The sequence below is a fragment of the Hypanus sabinus genome, chromosome 9, assembly GCF_030144855.1.
Source record: "Hypanus sabinus isolate sHypSab1 chromosome 9, sHypSab1.hap1, whole genome shotgun sequence".
Lineage (NCBI taxonomy): Eukaryota > Metazoa > Chordata > Chondrichthyes > Myliobatiformes > Dasyatidae > Hypanus > Hypanus sabinus.
Genome location: NC_082714.1, coordinates 15,269,524 through 15,289,019, shown reverse-complemented (window position 1 = coordinate 15,289,019; position 19,496 = coordinate 15,269,524). Strand labels below are relative to the sequence as shown.

At 43.3% G+C, this 19,496-nt stretch overlaps 1 long non-coding RNA gene across 1 annotated transcript in view; it reads right to left on the bottom strand.

Moving 5' to 3' along the window:
- Positions 1-18,952, bottom strand: part of LOC132399114 (uncharacterized) — a 55,408-nt gene extending 36,456 nt beyond the window's left edge. The window contains exons 1-2 of the long non-coding RNA XR_009513874.1: positions 4,114-18,952; positions 3,764-3,850 (exon numbers count right to left, since the gene is read on the bottom strand). This is a non-coding gene — a long non-coding RNA (uncharacterized LOC132399114). The remainder of the gene's footprint in view (positions 1-3,763; positions 3,851-4,113) is intronic.
- Positions 18,953-19,496: the final 544 nt, after the last annotated feature.

Below are 19,496 nucleotides of genomic sequence, written 5' to 3'. Positions count from 1 at the left end.
CCAGGGCAAATAATCGGTGCGTGCAAGCGAGTTCATGCTATCGTATTCGAAGGCTCCGGTGGCTTGATCTGTATTTCTGCTGTCTACGTGCGATATTGCAGTTGTATCCAAGCATAGCCAGAAAAAAATAATCCAATATAATCTGCATTTGTTAATAATTGCCAATAGCCCAATACGTTAGAGAAATAGAATCTCCCCGCCCCGGGCTTGAAAGGTTTGGGTGTTAACGTTTTGGCGTGCATGCGAGATTGTTTTAAAAATAATGTCGGACTCCTTTAAGTTGCGAAGGTTCTGCCGCTAACTAGAACCGCGGGCGAGGAAGATGTCAGATGCCAGATGGAGACGTGAAGGAAAAGATTGGCTGTGGGTCTAGGAGCGGGGTTTTGTGGGCGAGATGAGACTGGTGAACGTAACCAACTGGCCCGCAAAGTCCCGCTTTGAAACCTCACGCATTCGGCTGTCAGTTCGGTCTGGTGCCGGGCGTGCGAGCAGACCAGTGTGCTCCGCGGATGGCCAAGAGTTATAAAATGGCATTCGGGCCGCAAATCGTGAGTCGTAAGTTTCCAAAATCCGAAGGGAGCAATTCGTAAGCGTGAGCCTTCTAAAGTAGGGTTTAGTGTCAGCTGTGTGGCATTTTTCAGTTTTAGGGATGGCCACGCTGTTAAACGTCAATCAGATATAATTTCCGTCGCTCTGCGTTGTGTCGAAGGCCCCCTTCTCCAATTATGCTAATTGATAGATTGGGAAATGACAAATTAGATGACTTGACCATTAACTAGCTATCTGCCAAACTTGCATCAGCTTCTTCGTGCGTTGCTATAAGCTGTTAAGGTCTGAGTAAAATGTCTCTGTCCCTAATCTGTGGTCAACACAGTGTCAACGCGAGCAAGCGTTCACGCACAGTGTCAGCGGCCGTAGCCTTGGTAACAAGTGGTGGATCAATAAATCAGACTCGGGAGGTTATTAAGGAGCCCAATTCCGCAGGGAAAGTCAGGGACTTTTGGGGGCAGTTGTGTTTTCAGCCGCACAATCATAATGCCCCTAAAAATCCTTATTGTTCCTGCAGTAATCAGCTGTGCCCGAAAAGTGGACGTCACAACGCGAACTTGTCGCTTGCGTTGCGGTGTGATCCGTGAGGCTGTAAGTTTCAGAAGCTGCGACAGCCCTACACATACAGTACTGGCACTTTTAAACCGGATTCACGGCGGTGGGAATTGTATATTTCAATTGGACAGTTACTTCTACTGAAAGAGGGGGGAGGAAATGAAACCATCGTTAACACTTCTGAAATGCAAAAATGTAGTTAGCTGCAGTCATTCAAGGTAAAATGAATAGCAGATTAGTACGGTATTAATCAGAATCAGGTTTATTATTACTGAAATTTGTGTCGTGAAATTTGTTAACTTAGCAGCATCAGTTCAATGCAATACATAGTATAGAAGAAGGAAAATAACTTACAGTATGTGCATATTGAATATATTAAAAATCGTGCAAAAACAGAAATGATATATACTTAAAAAGTGAGGTAGTGTTCACAGGTTCAAAGTCCATTCGTGAATCGGATGGCAGAGGGGAAGAAGCTGTTCCTGAATCGCTGAGTGTGTGCCTTCAGGCTACTGTACCTCCTCCCTGATGGTAACAGTGAGAAAAGGGCATCCCCTGGGTGCTGGAGGTCCTTAATAATGGACGCTGCCTTTCTGAGACACCACTCCCTAAAGATGTCCTGGGTACTTTGTAGGCTAGTGCCCAAGATGGAGCTGACTAGATTTACAACCTTCTGCAGCCTCTTTTGGTCCTGTGCAGTAGACCTTCCATTCCAGACGGTGATGCAGCCTGTCAGAATGCTCTCCACAGTACAACTATAGAAGTTTTTGAGTGTTTGACGCAAAAGAGACTGCCAAAAAGTGATCATGTCTAAAATTAGTCCAGAATCAGAGGAATTCAAAAATAAAGAGCGTCTGTAAAATGAAGCCCTCCCTAATGAAAAGCCCACTATTGAAGGGGACGTCGCAGACACAAGGAAGCAGCATCCATCACATTACAGGCCATGCTCTTTGTTTTCCATCATGCAGAGATACAGGAGCCTCAGGTGGCAAATCACCAGGTCCAGGAATACTTAGTACCCCTCAACCATCAGGCTCCCGAGCCCGTGCGGATGGCTTCCCTCACCTCAATGCTGAACTGATTCCACAACCTATGGACTCACTTCAAAGGGCTCGACAGCACAAGTTTGCAGTATTATTTATTTACTTATTAATATTTTTGTTTTTGCACAGTGTGTTTTGCACAACGGCTGCTCGGTCTTTTCCCCTGTAGTTTTTTCCCACTGATTCTATTGTGTTTCTTTATTTTACTGTTAATGACTGCAAGAAAATGAATCTCAGGGTATATGTGGTGACATGTATGCACTTTGATAATAAATTTGCTTTGAACTTTGAAGTGTATTGTAAAATCCTGATTAATGAAAGTATTGTTGAGTATATACCATAGAAAATAAAGGAACGTCTTTGCTTTGAAAAGGCTTTTGCAAAGGGACTAAATTAAGTCACTGAATTTTGTTCTTTATTTGATTAGCTCTCATGTAATGTCACAGCAGAGCATACGTGATGGGCCAAACGGTCTAACTCTGCTCCTACGTCTTGTGTCTTCTGGTAATGCAAAACTAAAGCCTTGGGGTGGTTATGCTGCGTCAGGTTGTTTGTGTGGCTGCTGAAAGGGCTGGGTCACAGTTTGCTGCCACCACCCTGATAGATTATCAATAGTTGTCAGAGGAGGGCTATCGCTAAACAGAAATGAAATGTTGCTAGTAAATTCTGTGGAAAATGTGTTACTTTTGATAGCAGTTGCTGATGACTTATTCATATCAATGAAATATCACTGTCCCCAGTGCTATAATTTAAAGCTTAAAATTGCATCCCTCGCCCATAAGCTCCTGAACCAGAGTCGATAGCTTCACTCATCCCTACACTGAACTCATTCCACAGCCTGGGGACTCCACTTCCAAGCACTCTATAGCTGATGGATCAATACTATTTATTACTTATTATTTTGTTTTCTTTTATATATTTGCACAATTTGTCTTTTTGCACATCGGTTGTTCGACTTTGTGTGTAATTTTTCATTGATTCTATTGTTTCTTTGTATTTACTGTGAATGCCCACAAGAAATGAGTCCCAGTAGTATAGGGCGACATGTATGTACTTTGATATCAGATCTACTCTGAAAACTAAACAGGATCCATTAGAAACCAGACATTTAATGCTTATTAGGTTTCTGGCTTTGCTTTTAACTTTAGGCCAACGTCCCTGCCACTTTTTATAAAACTTTGTAAATAGTACGCTCAGCTTGAGATAAGTCTCGCAATGTTGTTATCCTTTTACCATTTGAGATTCTACATATTATAAATTTAAATATTTGAAACAAATTGGCAGAAAACTTGTTTGAATCAGGAAGATAATTTCTAATTCAGCTTTTTTTGGATGCTATGACTATTAAATCAGAATGTTTTTACCAGTGTACAAATGTGCTGTTACCCTGTTGTCCGTTTATAAAATTTAATTATTTTTATTTGGCGAGACGGCATGAAACAGACCCTTACGGCCCAATGAGTGGCACCTCCCGGCAACCCACCTGTTTAACTCTAGCTTAATCACAGGATAACTTGCAATGACCAATTAACCAACTAACTAGTACATCTTCGGACAGTGGGAGGAAACCAGAGAAAACCCACACGGCTCGCGTGTAGAATGTATAAACTCCTTACAGAGGGTGCCAGCATTGAACTCCAAACTCCAGACTGCCCTCAGCTGTAATAGCGTGGCCAAAAAGTGGGTTATGTCCAGGGGAGAGACTGCATTTGGGGGGGGGGGGAGAGAAGAAAAATTATGTATAAAACCTCACTGTGATCAGTCTCAGGTACAAGCTTAAACGCTGAGCACTAGAATTAATGGTATACTATTAATAACATTATTTATAATAAATATATAATACAATAGTTATAAAATTATGTAGTCATGCTTAATAGCAGAATAGCAGACATAAATATAACATTTCTATCATAGGGTTAATAAAAAAAAAGTGTTTTTTAAAAAAAAAAAGGTTCACAAATTATACCTTTTGGTAACTCTGGCAGGGTTTGAAACATGGTTGCATTTACCAAAGTAATAATTAGACCTTGTCTCTTTTTAACATCTACAAGCAGAGATGAAAGCATAATTTCCAGTCAAGAGTTCCCAGACGCTCTCTGCAAACGATGCTGGTTTAATTTGAAGTGAGTGACCTTTGCACTTGGCAATCGATTTAAATTGTCAGTAGAGAGGATTGATGGGCACAGCGAACTGATACTGGTTTCAGCTGCCCGGACTCCGACTGGGTCTGAGCAGGTTGTTGCTGGCCTCTGTCTCCTGTTGTTTTTAATCCACTGAACAATTTATTTCAAAATGTCTTCTCTGTTCGGTTGCATTGGCAGTGATTTTATTGCGTGATAAGGAGCTGTTTGCCTGACATAGAACAGTGCAACACAGGAACAGACCCTTCAGCCCACAATGTTCTGCTGAACCAGCCAAATTAATAATTAAATGGCCAACTAAACAAATCTACTCTCCCTACATGATGTCCATATCCTTCCATGTTCCTCACATTTGTGTGCCCAGCTAGACATGTCTTAAAAAGTTACTGTCTGCTTCTACCACCACCCCAGGCACTCACGACACTCTGTGTATATATTTTCTGTTTTTAAAAAAAACAAAAAAACTTGCCCCTCACATCTCCTTTGAAATTACACCCCTCGCCTTCTGGTATTAGACATTTCACCCCACAGGGTTATTGTCTGTTTATTCTATCGAGGCCTCTAGTAAACCTCTGTCAGATCTCCCCTCAGCCTCTGTCACTCCAGGGAATATAACCCCTTTGACATGCCCTCTAATCCAAGCAACGCCCTGGTTAAGCACCTTCTGCACCCTCTCCAAAGCCAGCTCACCCTGCCTATAACGGGGCGACCACAACTGTATGCAGTACCCCAGATGCAGCCTAACTGACGTTCTATTAAGCTGCAATGCAACTCCCTGACTTTTGAACTCAGTGCCTCGACTAATAAAGCGAAACCTGCTTTCTGCCGCCTTAACCACCCAATCAATCAATGAAGCCATAGGCTAGCACTGATGTAATAGGAGGGAGCGTGGACAATCACAGGCTGCAAATGGTTAACGGATTGAAAGCATGTTCATCATGCCCAGATGAAGACATCTGAGTGGCCAAGTGCAGCTGTTCTTTCTTTTACTTAATTGCAACTATATCTTTAGTTAATTGAGATTAATTGTTTTAACACATTTCTCTCAAGCCAGTAACCAGTTTAGTAGTCAGTCCAATTAGCCTCCTGCTTGAATCTGTTGAAAATTAAAACTGATCCATGCAATGTTCGTTAAGTCCTCTTCCCTTCAATCCAGTGTCAGTGTGATTAAGTACTTGCTTTTAACAGCCTCTTAAATAAAGACAACAGTTGTTCAAAGGACTCTGCAAGAGAGGTCTCTGGTTTCTGCCCTGCAGGTTGTGTTAAGCTTCTATCATTTTAATTAGAAGGGATCAATTTGGTTTTTTTTTTAACGAGCATTTTCCTTTGAGGATGAGAGTGTTGTTTCCAGGGGTCATGCTCTTCATGTTGTTCATTCATGCTGCGTTTACTACCGAGTGATATTTGCAGCTACAGAATTCAAAGTAAATTTATTATTAGAGTACTGTATTTGGAATGGGAGTAAGCAGCAAAATTCTGTGTTTAAAACCTTGTCTGTAAATCCCCAAAGCCCTCAGTTCTGGCCTCTTAACAATACTTCCAACCACCTTCAAATTTCCTTCCCTCCACCAGTTGTGGGTATTCAAAGTTTAAAGTTAATTTATTATCATAATACTTTATTTGGTTTAGGCATAATCAGCAAATTCATGTGTTCAAAACCTTGTCTGTAAATCTCTGAACCAGGAGTTCCCAACCTGCAGTCCACAGACCCCTTAATGGTGTTGGTCCATGACCTAAAAAAAAGGTTAGGGACCCATGCCTTAAAGCCTCTGGTTCTGGTCTCTTACCCTCTTTCTCCCCATTATCTCTAAGTTTTTTTTCTCTCTCCACCAGTTGTTGCTAAAGTTCAAAATGAATTGATTATCAAAATGTGTCACCATATAGTACCTTGCAATTCATTTTCTTGTGGGTATTTGCAAAGACAGAGAGACAGACATACTTTATTGATCCCAAGGGAAACTGGGTTTCATTACAGTTGCACCAACCAAGAATAGTGTAGAGATATAGTGATATAAAACCATAAATAATAATAAGTAAATTATGCCAAGTGGAAATAAGTCCAGGACCAGCCTACTGGCTCAGGGTGTCTGACACTCCGAGGGAGGAGTTGTAAAGTTTGATGGCCACAGGCAGGAATGACTTCCTATGACGCTCAATGTTGCATCTCGGTGGAATGAGTCTCTGGCTGAATGTACTCCTGTGCCTAACCAGTACATTATGGAGTGGATGAGAGACATTGTCCAAGATGGCATGCAACTTAAAATAAAATAAAACTTAAAAAGAATTAAAATAGAATCAATGGAAAAACTACACAGAAGCCGACTGACAAACAGCCAGCGTGCAAAAGAAGTTAAGCTGTGCAGATATAAAGAATACTGAGAGCATGAGTTGTAGAGTCTTTGAAAGTGAGTCCATAGGTTGTGGAATCAGTTCAGTGTTGAGGTGAGTGAAGTTGTCCATGCAGGTTCAGGAGCCTGATGGTTGAGGGGTAATAACTGCTCTTGAACCTAGTGGTGTGGTCTCCAGCTCTGTGCTACTTCCTGGTGGGAGCAGTGAGAAGAGAACATGGCGTCTCTTACCATAATCGTAAATGCTCTGACCTTTTTAAAAAAAAGAAATGAATTCCCAAGCTACTAACTGACCAGTGGTGTTCCTCTGATACTTTGAAGTTTGAATGAAGAGGATGTTTGAGAACTTCGGAGAACCCCCAAAGGAATGAGGGCAGAGACTGAGCAGATGATGTGACCTGGAGTCTCTTCCCCCCCCCCCCCCCCAGTCTGATGCAGTGGAGAATGGTGTGCCTCAGGAATGCTTCTTTCCAGCTGGTCCCTGAAATGGTTAATGAGGAAAATGCAACTCAGTAAAATATAAAAGCAACAAAATTTCTGCAGTGTTGGACCAGCCTGTATAAAAGGGGGCATCATAAAAAAATAATTTTCTTGTTAATGGGAGCAGAATATACCTCCCTCCTTTTCTTTCTCCCATGCTCTACTCACCTCTCCTATTAGACTCCTTAAGCCCTTTACCTTTTCCACCTATCACCTCCCATCTTCTCACTTAATTCCCCCCCCCCTCACCTGGATTCACCTATCGCCTGCCAGCTTTTACTTTCTGTTCTCTCTTCAACCACCCCCCCCCCCCCAAACTTATTCTGGCTCCTAACCCCTCCCTTTGCAGTCCTGATGAAGGCCCAAAAACATCGGCTGTTTATTCCCCTCCATAGATGCTTCCTGACTTGCTGAGCTCCTCCAGCAATTTGTGTTTTTGTGTTGTTCTGGATTTCCAGCACGCAGAGTCTCATTTTTTTTTTAACTCATTATTTCTATGTTGCATAGCAGAAGCACAGTACAAATATGGGATTAAAATCTTCCAAACCTGAAGTGTGAAGGAGCTCTCATGAAACTGAATACTCAAAAAACACTATAAGATAATAATTAAATTTGGAGTTGTCATAACCATTCCCAGTGCTAAAGAATGGAAGTAACAAGGTGCCTCTCTAAATCAAAGTAACCAAAAACTCTTGTGCATTTCCGTAAGTGTGTATTTGTACTTAAGCTCATCCCCCCTACTGGGGCATAGTCTACCAGAGTCCTCTGTCCTGGGGCAGTCTTTCAAGTTGTCAAGATCCTTCCTCTCCCAGGGATGAGGTCTTTAGAACATCTCTTGGTGTTTCTGTAGCTCTGAGTTTTTTTTACAGGATGGGGTTGCTAGTTCCCGTGCTCAGTCCTACTCCTTCTGCAGCCAGGCTTGGGACTGTCCGTTTGTGTGATCATGGGAGCAAAATGATACTGCATGCAGCAATAAACAGCTTCTTGTGGAAGTTGGTGAGCTAAGGTTGCTTGTACATTTTTGATGGTGCTCCATCAAATACCTAGGCATGACATCTAGGATTCTGTTATGCTCTATAATTGATCTACTGGAGAGAATGCAGAGGAGATTCACAAGGATGGCACCTGCCTTGAAGGATGTTAATTAAGACCAAATACAGTTTCCAGGTGAGACTATGGGACAATTAGACCGTGTTAGGCAAGCTTGGTTCATTTTGTATCTATGTAAAGTAAGGTCACTTATTATGACAGGATCCAGTCTGGTGACCGCTTGAATTAATTTGATACGCATAATTTAAGTGGACTGTGCTCATCTTTATTTTTCCAGAGGAGGAAAAACCTGTTTTAATCAGAAGTTGTTCTAGTTTCTGTCATTATTCTGTTTCCTCTTCTATCCAAATGGACTTGCATAGAAATTGATCTTGGATCAATATTCCTAATAAAACACTATGATGATACATCTATATATTGTACTGAGCCTGAAGTTCGATCCATTCCAACCAGAGTAGGTCTTACACGGTGAGTCAAGCACTGAGGAGTGTAGTGGAACCAAGGTCCGTAATGCATTGAAAGTGACATCACAGGTAGATAGGGCCATAATGAAAGGTTCTGGCACATTGCACTTCATAGATTACAGTGAGTACAGAATGTTATGATTTTGGTGAAGCCTAGTTTGGTGTATTATGAGCACAGTTTTGGTCACCAACCTACAGGAAAGACGTAAATAAGGTTGAAAGAGTGCAGAAAAACTTTACAAGAATGTTGCCAAGTTATCAGGAAAGATTGAATAGGTTAGAACTTTATTCCCTAGAATGTAGAAGATTGGGAGATTTGATACAGGTATGCAAAATTTTGAGGGGTATAGATAGGGTAGAGGCAAGCAGGCTTTTTCCCCACAGAGGTTGAGGGAGACTATAGCTAGAGGTTAAAGGAACATGAGGGGGAATTTCACTCAGGGTGGTGAGAGTGTGGAACGAGCTGTCAGTGTAAGTGGCGCATGTGATTTCAGTTTCAACGTTTGAGAAGTTTGGATAGGTATATGGATGGGTGGGTGGGCAATGGTCCGGGTGCAGGGTGATGGAACTAGGCTGTTTAAATGGGTTGGCATGGACTAAATGGGCCTGAAGGTCCTGTTTCTGTGCTGTCCTTTTCTATGACTTCAAGGCAATGAATACAGAGACTGGACACAAGTTTGTATGTGGGTTGAAGTAACAGCAGAAAAATCTGGGGGTAAAAATGCCAGTCAGTATCTGTGGAAAGAGGAAAAGGATTCGTTTTCCAAGATGGCCACCAGGTTTCCATGGCCTGCAGAGTTATATTGGATTTTTATATGATAGGTTTAGTATTTTGACCAGGCAATGGTTTTCTGCCTAAGTTGACCTTGGTGTACTATTAGCCTGGGCGTACATCCAACTGCAAAGGCATTTCAACTTTTAGTTATCTTGGATCCTTTAGCATGACACGATTACAGCACCAGGGACCCAGGTTCAACACCCGCCACTGTCTATGAGGAGTTTGCACATCCTCGCAGTGACGGTGTAGGTTTCCTCCAGTGTTCCAGTTTCCCACATGATAGGTTAATTGGTCACTTGGGTGTAATTGCGGAACGCTGGCTCATTGGGCTGGAAGGGCCTGTTACTATGCTAAATAAAATAAATACTTGTCTGATTCGCTGTTCTCAATAGATACTGATGCACAGCACATTTTAGGATTCTGTGGTATAACCGTATGAAGAAAGAACTGCAGACTAAGCTGGAATTGGTGAATCCAGGGTGTTATGATGTCAACTCTGGGGGAGGGTTAGAATTGTGGTGTGGTGAGTTCACAGAAGCAGATGCCGTTGGAATTTTTAAAAGAACTGGTACGTGAATTGTTCAAAGTGAGAAAGATTTGTTTGTGCATGGGAAGTACAGAGCAGCAGACTAGTTGAAAAGTATTTGCTCGTACTTCAGTCCATGTACTTAGGAATAGAAAAAACAAAATATTCCTGCTCCTCCTTCCTTTCCATCCTGATGATGGATCTCTGTCTGAAACATTAACTGTTTATTTCCCTCTAGATGCTGTCTGACTTCGTTATTTCCTCTAGCATTTACTCTTCAAATGTACCGTCTGTCATGTTGTACTCTCGCAATTACTGTCGCTATTGATCTTTAATTCCCAGTGGTGACTTTAGTATATACAGATGTTCTGATTAAGGGAGTTTTATTTGGTTTTGCTCTTGTCCACCATCTATCCGTTGGCATTGACGATAGTTGGTATACTTCTCAGAATCCGGTTTTATATCATTGACGTATGTTGCGAAATTCATCATTTTACGGCAGCAGAATTACAATAAGGAAAAAATATAGATAAGTAGTACCAATATCAGAAATAGTGAGGTAGCGTTAATGAGTTCATTATCTACTCAGAAGTCTGATTGAAACTGTTCCTGAATCACTGAGTGTGTGTCTTCAGTCTCTTGTACCACCTCCCCGATGGTAGGAATGAGAAGAGGCCATGTCCTGGGTGAGGGGAGTCCTTGCTGATGGATGCCCCCCTTTGAGGCAACAGCTTTTGAAGTGGTGTGGGTAAATGTGAGGCATGAAGGCTTTCCTGATACAAAGTTATTTTCAGAAACTTCCATAGACCACAGCGCCCGCTACCTATGGGGAAGGAAGCGTTATTATTTGACAATAAAATCGAAAGGCGCAATATGAATGCAGTGTTATTTTTAACCTGAGTAGTGCAGCAGAGTGGTTTAGTTGGTAGAGCTTCTGCCTGTCGGGCACCAGAGTCCAAACCTTGGACGCTGCCTGTGTGGAGTTTGCAAGCTTCTTCCAGGTGCTGCAGTTTCCTCCCATATCTCGAAAGACTCGGGTGGGTAGGTTGCTCAACCTCAATAAATTGCCTCTACTTTGTAGGTGAGTGGTAGAATCCAGGCGGAGTTCCCAAATTGGGATGGCAATTCCTGCTACTGTCTGTAAGAAGTTTGCACATTGTTTCCCCGTGACAATGTAGGTTTCCTCCAGTCTCTTCCTATGTCCCAAAGACTGAATAGGTTAGTAGATTATTTGCTTAAATGGGTGTAATTGATTGGCATGAAGGATCTGTTACTATATCTCTAAACAATTTAAAAATAAGGTGTCAGTGTAGAATTGGTGTAACTGGGTGGTCGAAGGACAGAGTGAATTTGTTTCTGTGATGCATCTCTGAGAGCATCCCAAAATATTTCGCTGCCTGAGAAGTAATCTCCTGTCATGCGGTCTGTGTAGTGCAAACTCCCACAAGCAGCCGTGAGATGAAGGTAATGTGCTTCAGTGGTATTGGCTGAAGGACAAACCCCAACAGCTTAACAGGGAAACTTCCCGCTCTTGTTCTGATAGAGCCATGCTATCTTTAGTGGCATCTGAGAGGACATGAGTCATCTAAATGTAATATCGCATCCAAAAGTTTGTTGTTCAGACCATGCTGCATCCCACCCCACCCCACCTTCAGTTCAGCACCAGGGGCAGCCAAGATTGTGCGCTCAGGATTTTGGAAAGAGAGTTGAAGTCACTGCTTTCTGACCCCGGGACGTTGTTCATCACACATACACAGTGAAATCCGTTGTTTGCGTTAACAACCAAGGCAGCCTAAGGATGTGCTGGGGGCAGCCTGCAAGTGTTGTCACATATTCTGGCACCGGTATACCATGCCCAAGATCTTCAGCAGAAGAACTCGAGCAACACATTACAAAATGAGCCTCTTTCCTTCCTTCCTACACACTACAGACGGGCCTCCAACACCAGGGTGCGGCCTCCAGCCTTAGGCCCCGGACTCAGGCTCACATATATCTCCATATCCAGTCTCTGGCCTAGACTCTCTGACATTTGTCTCTGGCCTCCAGATAAGCCATCCCAGGGGCTTCAACCTTTGGGCCTGTACCTCCGGAGTCGCTGAGCTCTGGACTTCAGCCTTTGGGCCTGTACCTCTGGAGTCGCTGAGCTCTGGACTTCAACCTTTGGGCCTGTACCTCCAGAGTCGCTGAGCTCTGGACTTCAACCTTTGGGCCTGTACCTCCGGAGTCGCTGAGCTCTGGACTTCAACCTTTGGCTTTGCTTCGGATGTTGACCACAGGATCAGTGGTTTGACTTGCAGGCCTTGACCTCTGGACTCGCTCAGCCCTCTGAACCCGGTGACCTGGGTGGCCACTAGCCCTCATTGGCTGCTGTCCATACGGACCAACAATCCAGGGTAAAGCAACTTGGGGATCACTCGTCTGCTCGGCACCTGCTGACTCGACCTTTGGGATCACTGACCTAAGACCATCACAGTCACAATAGTCTGTTCGAAAAGTTCAAAGCATGTCCATTATCAAAGTACATGTATGTCATCATGTACAACCTTGAGGTTCATTGCCTTGTGGGAATACTCAATAAATCTGTAGAACAGGGATTCCAACCTGAAGTCCACAGGCCTCTCAGTTGATGGTAGGGGTCCATGGTATAAAAAAGGTTGGGAATTCCTACTATAGAATAATAACCATAAAAGAATCAATGAAAGACTGCCCATCTTGGATATTAAACCAGAGTGCAGAAGACAATGAACTATGCAAATACCAAAAGAAAGAAATATTAATAATAAATATTGAGCACATGAAATGAAGAGTCTTTGAATGTGAGTCCATTGGGAACATTTAACTAATTGTTTTAAACTAATATGGCAGGGGGATGGGAGCCAGTATGATAGAGCTGAGGATGAGCCAGCAGGTTTACAAGTAGATGATGGGTGTCACATGAATGTAAGGAAGGATAAGCCAGTGATTGGGTACAAAAGCAGATAGTGCAAAGAGTTTAAATTGTACCACAGAGGCAAAATTCAAAAGGGCAAAGAATGCAGGACTGAAGGTGCTGTACTTAAATGTGCTTAGCAATTGGAATAAGGTGGACGAAATTGTGTAGTTAGAGATTGGTTAGTGTGACGTTGTGGGTGTCATGAGTTGTGGCTGAAAGAAGGCCATAGTTGGGAGTTTAACATCAAAGGATATATTTTGTATCAAAAGGACAGGCAGCAAGGCATAGGTAGTGGTGTAGCTCTCTTGGTAAGAGATGGAATTACATCTTCAGAAAGAGGTTATATAGGGTCAGAGAATGTTGAATCTTTGTGGGTGGAGCTAAGAAATTGGAAGGGTAGAAAAAAGTTATGGGAATCGTATATAGGCCTCCGTGTTGGCTCATGGCCTGGTGGATGAGGCATTGGTCTAGTGATCTGAAGGTCACTGGTTCGAGCCTCAGCTGAGGCAGCGCATTGTGTCCTTGAGCAAGACACTTAACAACACACTGCTCTGCAATGACACCGGTGCCAAGCTGCTTGGGTCCTAGTGCCCTTCCCTTGGACATCATCTGTGGCGTGGAGAGGGGAAGGCCTGCAGCTTGGGCAACTGCCGGTCTCCCATACAACCCTGCCCAGGCCTGCGCCCTGGAAAAACCTTCCAAGGCGCAAGTCCATGGTCTCACAAGACTAACAGGTGCCTGTATAGGCCTCCAAATAGTAGCCAAGATAGCGGGGTTGAGATTGCAAAGGGAGCTGGAAAAAGTATGTAATAAGGGTAATGATATGATTATAATGGGGGACTTCAATATACAAGGGGATTGGGAAAATCAGGTTGGTGTTGAGGGAATTTGTTGAAAGGCTTTTTATGAGATGGCTTTTTAGAACAACTTGTGCTTGAGCCTACTCTTGGATCGGCTATCTTAGATTGGGTGTTATTTAATAACCCAGATCTTATTAGGGAGCATAGCATTGATATCACAGTGGAATAAAGGGAATTACAGAGGCATGAGTGAGGAGCTTGCCCAGGTGGATTGGAGAAGGATGCTGGCGGAGAAGACTGCGGAGCAGAGATAATTGAAGTTTCTGTGAATAGTTCCCACAGAGGAAGACATTCTCAAATGGCAGGGGTGGGCAACCGTGGCTGACAAAGGAAGTTAAGGACCACATCAAAGCCAAGGAAAGGGCATATAAGGTAGCAAAAGTGAGTGGGGAAATTAAGTGGTTGGGAAGCTTTTAATACTCAACAAAAGGCAACTAAAAAAGCAATAAGAAGGGAAAAGATGAAATATGAGGGCAAGTTAGCCAATAATATAAAGCAGGATACCAACATTTTTTTTTTCAGTTATATAAAGAGTAAAAGGGGGGGGGGGTGAGAGTTGCTATTGGACCATTGGAAAATAATGTGGCAAGGTAGTAATTGGGATCAAAGAAATTGCAGATGAACCTAATGGATATTTTGCATCAGTCTTCACTGTGGAAGACACCAGCAGTGTGCCAGAGGTCTGTGAGTGTCAGGGAGCAGGACTGAGTGCCTTTGCTATTACAAAGGAAAAAGTGCCAGGCAAAACCAAAGGTCTTAAGGTGGATAAGTCATGTGGACCAGATGGACTACATCCCAGAGTCCTGAGAGAGGTTGCTGAAGAAATAATGATTATAAGAAATGAAGAAATAATGAAGTGATTATTTCAAGAATCACTTGATTCTGGCATGGTCCCAGAGGACTGGAAAATTGCAAATGTCACTCCACTTTTTAAGAAGGGAGGAAGGCAAAAGAAAGGAAATTAGAGGCCAATTAGCCTAATCTCAGTAGTTGGGAAAGTGTTGCAGTCTATCATTAAGAATAAGGTTTGGAGGTACTTGGAGACTAATGATAAAATGAGTCAAAATCAGTATGGTTTCTGTAAAGGGAAATATTGCCTGACAAACCTCTTAAGAGTTCTTCACAAAAGACAAAGGAGAGGCAGTGGTGGTTGTTTGCTTGGATTTTCAGAAGGCATTTGTTCGGTGCCACACGTGAGGCTGCTTAACAAGATAAAATAGAAGACAAACACGAAGAAATCTGCATATGCTGGAAATTCAAGCAACACACCGAAAGTACTGGTGGAATGCAGCAGGTGCCTTATCTGCTCTCAGAATGAGGCTTTTCATTCCAGGATGAAGGAGATGTCTTTTTTTAAAGAAAGGGGCTTACCTTCCTCCACCATAAACTCTGCTCTCAAACGCATTTCTCCCATTTCCCACACATCCATCCTCACCCCATCCGCTCACCACCCCACTCGGGATAGGGTTCCCCTTGTCCTCACCTACCACCCCCGAGCCTCCGGGTTCAATATCTAATTCACCGTAACTTACGCCACCACCAATGGGATCCCGCTACCAAGCACATCTTTCCCTCCCCTCCCTTCTGCTTTCTGCAGGGATCACTCCCTACGCGACTCCCTTGTCCATTCATTTCCCCCCTCCCCCCCATCCCTTCTCACTGATCTCCCTCCTGGCACTTATCCTTGTAAGCGGAACAAGTGCTACACCTGCCCTTACACTTCCTCCCTCACCACCATTCAGGGCCCCTGACAGTCCTTCCAGGTGAGGCGACACTTCACCTGTGAGTCGGCTGGTGTGGTATACTGCGTCCAGTGCTCCCGGTGTGGCCTTTTATATATTAGTGAGACCCAACACAGACTGGGAGACCGTTTCGCTGAACACCTACGCTCTGTCCGCCAGAGAAAGCAGGACCTCCCAGTGGCCACATATTTTAATTCCACGTTCCATTCCCATTCTGATATGTCTATCCATGGCTTCCTCTACTGTCGAGATGAATGCACACTGAGGTTGCAGGAGCAACAGCTTGTATACCGGCTGGGTAGCCTCCAACCTGCTGGCATGAACACTGATTTATCTAATTTCTGTTAATGCCCCTCCTCCCCTTCTTACCCTATCCCTTATTTATTATTCTCCCTTTTTTCTATTTTTTTCCTCTCTGCCTCTCTCATAATCACTCCTTGCCTGTTCTCCATCTCCCTCTGATGCTCCCTTCCCCCTTTCTTTCTCCCGAGGCCTCCTGTCCCATGATCCTTTCCCTTTTCCAGCTCTGTATCCCTTTTGCCAATCACCTTTCCAGCTCTTAGCTTCATCCCTCCCCTTCCTGTCTTCCTGTCTTCTCCTATCATTTTGGATTGTCCCCGCCCCCCCCCCACTTTCAAATCTCTTACTATCTTTTCTTTCAGTTAGTCCTGATGAAGGGTCTCGGCAATACTTCTTCCTATAGATGCTGCCTGGCCTGCTGCGTTCCACCAGCATTTTGTGTGTGTGGCATGGATAGCAAAATGGCTGACAGACAGGAGTCAGTGAGTGGGAATAAAGGGGCCTTTTCTGGTTGGCTGCTGGTGACTAGTGGTGTTCCTCAGGGGTCAATATTGGAGCCACTACTTTTCACATTGTTTGTCAGTGATTTAGATAATGGAATCGATGGCTTTGGCAAAATTTGTGGGTGATACGCACATGGAGTGGTAAGTAGTGCTGAAAAAACAATGTGATTGCAGCAGGACTTGGACAAATTGGAAGAATGGGCAAAAGGGTGGCAGATGGAATTCAGTGTTGGGAAATGTATGATGATGCATTTCGGTAAAAGGAACAAAAGTGTGCACCATTATCTAAATGGGGAGAAGGTTCAAACATCAGAGGTGCAGAGGGGACTTCGGAGACTCCCAGAAGGTTAATTTACAGGTTGAGCCCGTGGTGAAGAAGGCAAATGCAATGTTGCATTTATTTCAAGGGGAATAGAATATAAGAGCAAGGACGTAATGCTGAAGCTTTTTAAGACTCTAGTCAGGCTGCATTTGGAGTATTGCCAGCAGTTTTGGGCCCCATATCTCAGAATGGATGTGTTGTCATTGGAAACAGTCCAGAGAAGATTCACGGGGATGATTCAGGGAATGAAGTGGTTAACATGACAAGTGCTTGGCATCTTTGGCTCTGTACTCGCTGGAATTTAGAAGAATGTGGAGGGGGTCTCATTGAAACCTACCGGATGTTTGAAGGACTTAGATAGGGTGGATGTGGAGAAGATGTTGCCTGTGGTGGGGGTATCCAGAACTAGAGGGCACAGCCTCAAAATTGAGGCAAGGAGGAATGTTTTTAGCTAGTGTGTAGCAAACCTGTGAAATGCTCTGCCACAGACTGCGGTGAAGGCCAAGTCTGTGGGTACATTTAAGGTGGAAGTTGATAGTTTCCTGATTGGACAGGACATCAAAGGATATGGCGAGAAGGCAGGTTTATGGGGTTGAGTGAGATCTGGGATCAGCCATGATGGAATGGCAGAGCAGACTCAATCGGATGAGTGGCATAATTCTGCTCCTATGTCTTATGGTCTTGTTTCAATGATGGGGCGAGTGAAGTTATCTGTTTTTTTTTGGTTCAAGAGCTTGAGGGTTGAGGGGTAGTAACTGCTATGGAGCCTCAGACACGAATCCTAGCCTCGGTGCTCGAGTGTGATGTCTGGTAGAGAGCTCCAGTAGTTTGACACAGTGACAAGTATGCAGGAGCTGCGTTTTATTCTGCTCATGCATGCTGAGGAAAGAAAAGTGATATTGGATTGATACCAAATCTGCAGCATTTGAGCATAGAGCATAATAAAGTCCATGTGAGCAGAGTTTCTCTTCCAAAAATCAGTAATTGGTCAGAGGTGCCTCGTGTTCATTGAATGGAGAATGAGATGGAAGAGAATAAGCCCTAATTTAAAAAAAATATTTACATAACAATTAAATCAAGTACTTAATTTCAGCATCATCCTCTAATTAGTTTGGATTACATCCTTGTCAAACAGTAAAATATATAACTGTAAATATTTGCAGGGCAAATGATTGCACAAATTGGGTAATGATTGTTAGTGGATCAAAGCTGAGTAGTATTGATTGCATGTGGAATTCTGTTTTACTCCATGCCCTTGTGTATACACAAAATGGCATTTATTAAATAAACAGGCAAAGAGCTGGAGGATTTTAGGTCACACAGGGGTTGTCTCCTTCTTTTCAAAGAAGACGGGAGGGGAAAGTTTTTATTTACACTGAGTGGCAGGTGCCTGGAATGTACTGCCTGTGGTGGTGATAGAGGCAGATACATTAGGGACTTCTTATGTCCATTACCCCTACTGGGGCAGCTTGCCAGAGGTCCTGATTTGGAACATTGATCAGCCCTGGTACTTCCGCTTTGCCACACGATTTTGTTTGTCTTCTAAGCAAAGATCCTTCCTCTCCCAGGATTGAGGTCTTCAGAGCTGCTGCTGGTGTTCCTGTAGTTTCACCATATTATGGGATGGGATTGTGAACTCTGTGCCCAGCTCTCCTCCATTCATAGGGACCAATCATAGTGAGTTAGCCAGCGTCTACGGAGAGGAATATACAGTCGGCGTGAAGGCCCATGAGTGCTCTCGTTCCTACACCACTGCTGATGGTCACCATGACCAGCTTGTTCCCAACTAGCCATGTGTTACTCCGTTCTGCACCAAATTTTGCAACAGGAGACTTTTTTTTTAAAAAAAAACAAGCAAAGAAAACCTCATGAAAATAAACAAAAGCAAACACTGGAAATCATGTGAATGACTGACGTGTTAAATAAAATCTGCAGGTAGCTTTCAGAACAGTGATCTGCGCAATTAATTAATTTTTGCAGATTTGGTGTTTGTCGGTCTTTGTTATGTGTGGTCTTTCCTGGATACTTCTGTACTCTGTACACCTGTGGACACCTGCAAGAAAATGAATCTTAAGGTTGTATATGGTATAAATACTTTGAATGCACAGCTCTTGGATGAACTGGAGTTGGTTTATCAGGTCTCAACCTGAAACATCAACTTTTTATTCCTCTCCGTAGATGCTGCCTGACCTGTTGAGTTCATCCAGCACTTTGTGCATGTTCCTCAAGATTTCCAGTGACTGCAGAATCTTGTTTATTAAATAAAACCGTTTGCTCTTGTAGAAAGAACTTGCATCTGTACAGCTTCAGTAAAATGTTATGTTTTACAGTATCTGCTCAGTGAAGTATGTTCTGAAGAGTATCACTGTTGAAGGAAAGAAATGTATACTTTCAGTTTCCGGCCTGAAGCAAAGTATTGTAGCAGTATTTGAATGTGCTAGTTAAACATGCTCTGTATTGATAAGAATAATACAAGCTTGAATGCACTATGATGTAATGATCACATTTGTTATTTTGGGTGAAAAATAAAAGACTAGAAGACATAGGGACAGAATTAGGCCATTTGTCCCACTTGAGTGAGCCATTCCATCGTGGCTGATTTATTTTCCCTCTCAACCCCATTCTCCTGCCTTCTCCCCATATCCTTTGACACCCTTACTAATGAAGAACCTATCAACTTTGCTTTGGATACATACAATGAATTGGTTTCCACAGCCATCTGTGGTCATGAACTCCACAGATTCCTCATCCTCTGGCCAAAGCAGGGTTCCCCAACCTTTTGTTATATCTTGGACCCCTGCTGTAAACCGAGGGATGCATGGACCCCAGGATGGGAACCCCGAGCTAAAGGACATTTCTCCTTATCTCTGTTCCAAAGAGACCTCCTTGTATTATTCTGAGGC